Below are 9,228 nucleotides of genomic sequence, written 5' to 3'. Positions count from 1 at the left end.
TGTTGTGTATCGATTCTTCCTCTAGCTTGGATAAAGCATCAGTATGGCATTGTCGTCTTGGACATGTAAGCAAGAAACGCATAGGCCAACTCCAAAAGGATGGAGTCTTAGATTCATTTGAACTAAAGTCGGATGATAGTTGTGAATCTTGTTTGCTTGAGAAAATGGCAAAGTCACCCTTCACTGGTACTTGTGCTAGGGGTGAGGGTTTGTTGGATCTCATACATACTGATCTGTGTGGACCCTTCAGAACCGCCACAAGCGATGCTAATTGTTTCTATGTGACTTTAACTGATGATTTTAGTAGATATGGATATGTCTACTTAATCAAGCATAAGTCAGAAACCTTTGAAAAGTTCAAGGAGTTTAAACAGGAAGTGGAGAATCAGTTGGGCAGGAACATTAAGATGCTTCGATCCGATCGAGGTGGTGAGTATCTTAGTACAAAGTTCCTTGACTATCTTAAGGAATGTGGAATTGTCTCACAATTGACACCTCCCAGGACACCACGACTAAATGGTGTGGCTGAGAGGCGTAATCGAACCTTGTTGGATATGGTTTGTTCCATGATGAGTCGAGCTTCTCTACCAATCACATTTTGGGGGTATGCCTTAGAGACTGCCCCCATATCCTTAATATAGTCCCACAAAGAAGGTTGCCAAAACACCTCATGAGATGTGCACTGGGAAGGTTCACAATCTTGATCACATCAAGATTTGGGGTTGCTAGGCTTTCGTGAGGCGCGAGACTCAGGATAAGCTCAAACCTCGAAGTGAGAGGTGTATTTTCATCGGCTACCCACAGAGATCATTTAGTTACCTCTTCTACAGACCCAGTGATAATGTGGTCTTTGTAACAAGGAGAGGAGTCTTTCGAGAGAGAGAGAGTTCATAAGCCAAGGAAACAGTGGAAGGCAAATTGACCTTGAAGAAATTCAAGAGTCAAGCGGTGAAGGAACCTCAAACCCTGGCAATCAACCTGAGAAGGAAACTCTTGTAGATCCGACTGACGAGTCTGTACCTCTGAGGCGTTCCACGAGAGTTAGGAATGCACCTGAGCATTACTTTGGTTTCCATATTACTACGGAAGATGATACACTTATCAGTGATAGCACACTGGTAAGTCTGGATGAGCCTAACATCTACACGGAAGCCATGGCAGGCCCTAAGGCTGCTAAATGGAAAGAGCCTATGGACAACGATAAACAGTCCATGTATGACAATCAAGTTTCGAACTTTGTTGACAATGTACCAGGTCGTAAAATAGTCGGGTGCAAATGGATCTTCAAGAAGAAGACCGACATGGATGGTAATTTACACACTTATAAGGCGCGACTGGTTGCAAAGATCTTTTCTCAAACTCCTGGAGTTAATTATGATGAGACCTTTTCACCAGTAGCAAAGATTAAGTCTATTAGGGTTATGCTAGCCATTGCTGCATTTCATGACTATGAAATATGGCAAATGGATGTCAAAACCGCCTTCCTTAATGGAATGTTCGTTGAGGATGTTTACATGACTCAGCCAGAGGGTTTTGTCATTGCAGAGTACCCTAATAGAGTGTGAGAAATCCATTTATGGATTGAAACAAACACCTCGCAGATGGAATCTTTGTTTCGATGAGAAATTCAAAGAGTTTGGCTTTTCGAGGAGCGAAGATGAGTCCTGTGTATATGTCAAGGCTAGTGGGAGTATAGTTAGATTTTTGGTATTGTATGTGCATGTCATACTAGTCATAGTAAATGACATCCCAACTCTGCAGGAAGTGAAGTCCTGGCTTGGGAAGTGTTTCGCTATGAAGGACCTTGGAGAAGCTGCCTATATCCTAGGGATAAGCATTTTGAGATACAGGAGTAAAAGACTAATTGGACTTAGTCAGAGTACCTACTTGGATAAGGTGCTGAATAGGTTCAACATGCAGAATTCCAAGAAAGGAGAGTTACCAATCCAGAGTAACGCTAGATTGAGTAAGACTCAGAGCCCGAGTACAGACGCTGAGATAGCTGATATGAGTCGAGTACTGTATGCTTCCGTTGTAGGCTCGATCATGTATGTTATGACTTGTATTCGTCCTGATGTGGCCTTTGCGTTGAGCATGGTCAGCAGATATCAGGGGAACCCTGGCAAGGATCACTGGACTGCGGTAAAGAACATTCTCAAATACCTGCGGAGGACTAAGGACTGGGTCCTTACCCTTGGTGGGAGTGATGACTTGAGAGTAGTAGGGTATAGTGATGCTAGCTTCCAGACTTATAGGGATAATTTCCACTCTCAGTCAGGTTGGGTCTTTACCTTAAACGGAGGAGCAATGTCTTTGAAAAGTTCCAAGCAGGAGACAGTGGCTGATTCAACTTGCGAATCAGAGTATATAGCAGCAAGCGAGGCAGCAAAGGAGGCTATATGGCTAAAGAACTTCATTGGAGACCTTGGGGTTATACCATTTATAAAGGAGCCTATGTAGATTTTCTGTGATAGTGAAAGTGCAGTTGCCTTACCCAAGGAACCAAGGGATCACGGGAGATCCAGACACATCGACAAAAAATACCATTTCATCAGACATCGAATAGAAGAAGGACTCCTCGTCGCAAAGAGGGTATCATCGGATGAGAACCCAACAGATCCCCTCACGAAGGGACTGGGTAGGGTTAAGCATCTCCAGCATGCGAGGCGCATAGGGCTGAAGGATGATATTAGTTTTAGTAGTTAGATATCTTTGAAATTTGTAAAATGTAATTGACATTTGATGATAAATAAAAGTTGTTTTTTATTTATAAGTAAAGTGTTGCTATCTTCTGTCAATCGTTTACTATCTTTTCATTTTGCATGTTTTAACTTCCAGAATAATTATGTTATGGTATATCATATTATTCAAATTCTCCACAGTCGATCGTATATTGGAAGTAGATACGAATCAAGACTATCATGAGTTGGCTTGTAGATGTCTAAGATGTTGGACATAGTAAGAGTTGCTACAACACTCATGAGTGCTCATAAGTTCTGAGTATTGGATTCAAGCCACACTCACTTGTTTCACTTCATGGAATTTATCTTTAGTGATCGTGAGTCGGTAATATCATATAAGTCTTCAAACCTAGAGATATGAGTTGTTGACTATGAGTTGGTTATACATTGTTTGTACGAAAACGCATTGGTAACTCGATGTTATAAAACGTGCCTTTGTGTATAATTCAACAAGTAGTAGAACAAGCATATGAGTCGAAGTTTATCTGTTCCTTCTTGGATTACAAGCGATATATGGGCCCCTCGATGATTTTTTTGTGACCTATGTACTAGGCCCAGTCAGAACTAAATTGATATGTTTAATTAAGTTCTATGTCAAACAAATTAGAAACCAGGAAACAAACTGCTGGACAATAAGTAAGACTATGTTCCATGTATTTGTACGGCTGATATCTAGAATAGAGGATTACATGATCACTTATCTTAAATGGTGTTTCATCATCATCTCAGTTCTGCGAGACCTTGAAAGAGCTACGATTGCAGATCGGTTCCTGAAGTCATACTTGTAGTTATAGTTATTAGACTTATCCTAGTGGTAGACTGTTGGATTAGGTGTCTAAGTCCATAACTATTTCTGGTATGTACTTGACCAGGTTGGCATGGTCCATTTGGGTTGAATGGCATTGCAATACTTGGATAGACCAAATGAGAGAAAGGACACTTAAGGTTTATTAATATATTATAAGTTCTAATATATTAATAATATTATTTAATTAGTATTGGTCGAGAATTAATTTGGAATTAATTTGGAATTAATTAAGTGATCAAAAAGAGACTAATAAAATAAATGGGGTTGATTGTGTAAATCATCCATTCTTGTATAGTGGGCTAATGATCCATGGTTTATATGAATTGGGCTAACACCCATAAGGTGCTCCATAGATAGTTCATGGAGGTTATAAACCCATGGATCATGGAATATGAAAAGCCATGCACATTAGGGTTTACATGGAGTAACCCTACATGTGGCATACTATATAAGGAGCCCTACGGTAAGCAAAATCGGCCACTAAGTGAAGAACAAGAGGGCTAGCCGATTTTGAGTGATAACTATCTTCTCTCAAGGTTATTCCAAGTGTTGTGGTGTTGTGTGAGACATTTGAGGCATCACACTTGAGGTGCTAGGCTCACAAGGTTCTCAAGGAATCAAAGCAACAATAAAGGTATGTTTTCTTACTAGTTCTTATGATTCAAGTTCGCCATGCCATGTTAGATAGGTTAAGAACCTTGGAAATCAAATTTGCATGTATCTTAGTAAAACATAGATCCAAGGTTTCTAGGGTTGCATGTACACCGTAGGAGTGTTAGAATGCTCAAAACCCTTCACCTTAGCCATGTGTGTAGACTGAAATCATGTACTTTGGAATGCCTAAAACCGAAAAAACTTCGTGGAAGAATGACAAGGCCGAAAACTCTTTCTTAGTGGATGCTAGGACCGAAATCTTGTACTTTGGAATGCCTAAAACCGAAAGCACTTCATGGAAGCATTAAAAGGCTGAAAACTCTTTCTTAGTGGATAACAAGACCGAAATCACCCCCTCTTTGACCAAAATCCTCCTTAAAAGTCAAGATAAGATGCAAGTTGATTGGTTATTTATCCTCCCAATGAGATAATTGTGCATTTCAATGTAAACATCACCTCACCACCTCATCCTTCCTTCCCTTTACCTCACAAAACCTCTCAATACTCAAACCTTCCTTTTCTCTCAAAACATAAAGATCAAGTTGTCCCCAGGAAGCATTTGTCCTTCAACATTATTCCTTAAGTATAATAGTAAGTACTTCCTCTACTTGTCTAGTATTTACAACAAGTTCTTAATAGTTTAACTAACACACACACACCCGGATCGTGTGTTAAAATGCTCGTAGGATACAACCACCTTCCCCTGTTCTAGCTCGAAGTCACCGTCTTAATCTCATTATCTAACCACGACTACATATAAGTTGAGTTCATACCCCCTACATTTTCAAGACTGTTTTTCTATATTTTAGGGGGGAGGGGGGAATACAAGTAAACACGCATGAATATTTACATTAAAACACATACATTTAAATATGTTATTTTACCATTTTTACGAAAACTGTTAAATACACGAAACGGTTTTACTAACAATTGCATATGATTTCACGAACAACATTTTATTAAACATTACATTATTCACACACACACATATATATATATATATATATATATATATATATATATATATATATATATATATATATATATATATATATATATATATATATATATATATATATATATATATATATATATATCGATTACAAAACATTCATTTCATCAAAACTTGACAAATATAGTTTACGAAACTTTACCCCTTTGTAACTCTTTGAGCAAAGGGTAAAAATTATATAAAGTACATATATAATTGTTTTACGACATTTTCGACATTATCGTGGAAATATGGGATAATGTCATTTATAAACGTTTTCATTTCAAAAACGCGTACACTCGCTGAATGGAAATTGTGAGACACTATCTTCACCGTATGTAACTGAGGTATATAAGAAAGTCTTGTATTTATAACCGGTATCTCTGATACGAGAGTGTGATACTTGTATATAGATCTATACGGTACTGATGATCCCACACCCTGGTTGTTAGCTACAGCCATACCGGCTGGTTATCGGTGACAAATGCGATAAATATCCCGGCGCCTGAAGAACGACGATGCAGGAACCACATCTTAAAAGCACGGTTATAGAAACTCACATAGTGAAACGAAGATACGTTTATTTTACACGGAAACACAGTGCTTCAAATGGTTTTATTTACGAATAAAACTACATATTACCTACTTTAATGTATGGAAAACACTGGTACATTTTGGTTTTGGAACTTTTATAGCTTACATCTCATTCATTAGAAAATATCGGATTTTCTAGAATAAACATTATTATTTTACAAGGAAACGACTTACATCTCATTATTTGAAAATATTGGATTTTCTGGAATAAATATTATCATTTATGAAGTAAACTGCTTACATCTCATTCATTAGAAAATATTGAATTTTCTAGAACAAACACCCTTATTTTACAAGTAAATGACTTACATTTCATTTATTAGAAAATATCATATTTTCTGGAAACAAACACGATATCTTTTCACGTGAAGGCATACTATTTTTCATAACTAACTCTTATGAACTCACCAACTTAATTGTTGACACTTTTTCAAACAACTTGTATTCTCAGGAAATCAGTAAAACAGGTAAACACCCACTTTTGAGGATGGGGCGCTAATGCGTCAAACAAGCCTTTTTGTCATCATATTGTAATTGAGTTTTGAAACATGTAACACTTACAATGATGTAACTTTTTAAATTATATATGTGATGGCCATGTTTGCTTTCTTTACTATTATTCAACTGTTATGATACAATACATGAAAGTCATCCACCCCCGGACATTTTTGCCATCCTGGTTTGGGGGTGTGACAGATTGGTATCAGAGCATTGTTTATAGTGAACTAAGTATTGCGAACAACATAAGATATAAAAACTATAAATACAATGTGACTAAAACTCTCTGACGTAAGACGTAACATTTTCATACAAATAGACTTTGGAATATTATAAGTATTTTTATAAAAGTATACGTATATGCATACATACTAGAAACAGTGTCATAATGAGTAACATATAAAAAGTATTTAGATTAGTTGAACACCGCGGTTAAGCCTCGACAGTTATGTAATCATATATGGGATAAATATAGCCTGATCAACTATATTTATTTGAGATACGACCAACATGTGTTTGGTAATAGTCGTGGTGAACGACTAGTCTAAAACTTACCAACACTATATACTAAGAAACTCTAGAACCAAACATAAAATTTAAAATACTATAGGAGTATTTTAAGATACTATAAATAATTTATGTGAAAACTAAAGACCGTTATTAGTAGGTATATAATTGCTTAGTGTATACGTTAAGGTTATATTAAACTAAGATTTCATAAACTTAGAAATTGTGATTCCACTTTAAATCATGTTCCTTGTTTGGTTTTGGATTTAGGGTAGGATCATTTATTCGAAGGTCTATTCGATCTTAATTATATAGGACTTGTATCCACTACGTGATTATAGGAGGACCCGGTAAGGATCACGCCATAAAAATATTCATTTGAAATGCTTCTATTAATCTCGTAGATTCTTTAGATACCTCCATTCTCGACCGGATTTCACCAACGACAACCCCTACTACCCTACCACAACAGCCAACAGATGAATAGAAGAGAAGATAGTTGTCATAAGATGACAAATCCTTGCAGCTGAAACTAGAACAATCATAACGGAACAAGGAACGAAGGAAGCCACTCGCAAAATGTGAGAGGTGGCAGGACACCTTGTGTATCATTTTGACATATGATAGACTAGTATAGTCTAGTGAGTTAGTGACTATACTACTCACACTACGTGGTAGACTCATTACATCTTTCATCATAACAAGTAGTAGTAAATCAAGCAAGATACGCCTTTCCAAAACCCATGAAACCCGACCAACTTGAGAATTTTGACATCTATACTCTATTTTGTTAAACTTAGCATTTGTACCATGCCTACTCCCACTCACTATCATAAAAACATCACAAGGATGTTGGCCGAAACAGTGAGGATCGTACAGTAAAACGTGAAATTTTTAAGTATATGTGAATAGATGAAATACAACTAGCAACGACCATGGTTACTTACAAACTCGTTTTATACCATACAGCAGGAATCATGCCATCACACGAGAGTAACGACCACACCAGCACCACACCCACCCTGCAAATGAACCTCGCCACATTCCAAGCCGTTGTGGCAGCCGCTGCAGCAGTCGCCGTGACAGCCGCTATGACACAACTTAACGCTAATAAAACGAACGACAATAAGAACGATGCCGACAATTCCAATCGCAATGACAACCAAGGAAATTACCGAGTGTGCTGCTGCGAGAACTCCCCAAATGAAGAACCTAAGGACTCCCTCGGGGATAAATGAGTACTACTCAACAAAAGAAAGTACTAGACCAAGAGAAAGGGTCGTCCGACTCAAGGAACCACCAAAAGACAACAAATAGTGGCAGCCTACCCCGTCACTGTCCTGGCCACTCCAGCACCATCAAAGTGATATGATGGAACCCTACCCAAATGAAACAAGTGTAACTATCATCACTGTCGAGCCTGCAGAGTGATGCATTGCAAGAATTGCAACAAAAATGGACATACAGCCCGTTCTTGTAGGACACCGACCCCACAAACCATTCAAACCACAAATGTCGGAGTAGGCCGTACTTTCTACAGATGTGGTAAAGCAGGGCATTTCAAGAGGGAGTGTCCGGAAGCAAGGAATGCCATAAATGTGGGCAAAGTTCTAACAATGAAGCACGAGGAGACCGTGAATGATCCGACCATGGTGACCGGTACGTTTCTCCTCAGTTATTCATATGCATGCATACTTTGCATTAGCAATATGAAGAGGAATTTGCGAATCATCAATTTAAAAACATATTCAGATAAAAGCTACAAACACTCAACGAAACAATCATAGTAGAATTAACAAATATTAAAACAGAAAGCACTAAGGATATATACGTAGTAGAATTAACAAAACATTCATTTCATCAAAACTTTACAAATATAGTTTACAAAACTTTACCCCTTTGTAACTTGTTGAGCAAAGGGTAAAAATTATATAAAGTACATATATAATTGTTTTACGACATTTTCGACGTTATCCTGGAAATATGGGATAATGTCATTTACAAATGTTATTTGTAACTAACTCTCATTATTATTTTACAAGGGAACGACTTACATCTCATTCATTATAAAATATTGGATTTTCTGGATTAGACATTATCATTTTTCAAGTAAACGGCTTACATCTCATTCATTAGGAAATATTGGATTTTCTGGAATGAACACCCTTATTTTACAAGTGAACGGCTTACATTTCATTTATTAGAAAATATCGGATTTTCTGGACACAAACACGATATCTTTTCATGTGAAGGCTTACTATTTTTCATAACTAACTCTTATGAACTCACCAAATTAATTGTTGACACCTTTTCAAACAACTTCTATTCTCAATAAATCAGTAAAACAGGTAAACACCAGCTTTTGAGGATGGGGCGCTAAGGCGTCAAACAAGTCTTTTTGTCATCATATTATAATTGACTTTTGAAACGTGTAA

The sequence above is a fragment of the Lactuca virosa genome, chromosome 7 (assembly GCF_052849685.1).
Source record: "Lactuca virosa cultivar CGN04683 chromosome 7, Lactuca_virosa_CGN04683_v6, whole genome shotgun sequence".
Lineage (NCBI taxonomy): Eukaryota > Viridiplantae > Streptophyta > Magnoliopsida > Asterales > Asteraceae > Lactuca > Lactuca virosa.
The sequence above is the reverse complement of the archived record's forward strand: the minus strand, read 5'-3'. Positions refer to the sequence as shown.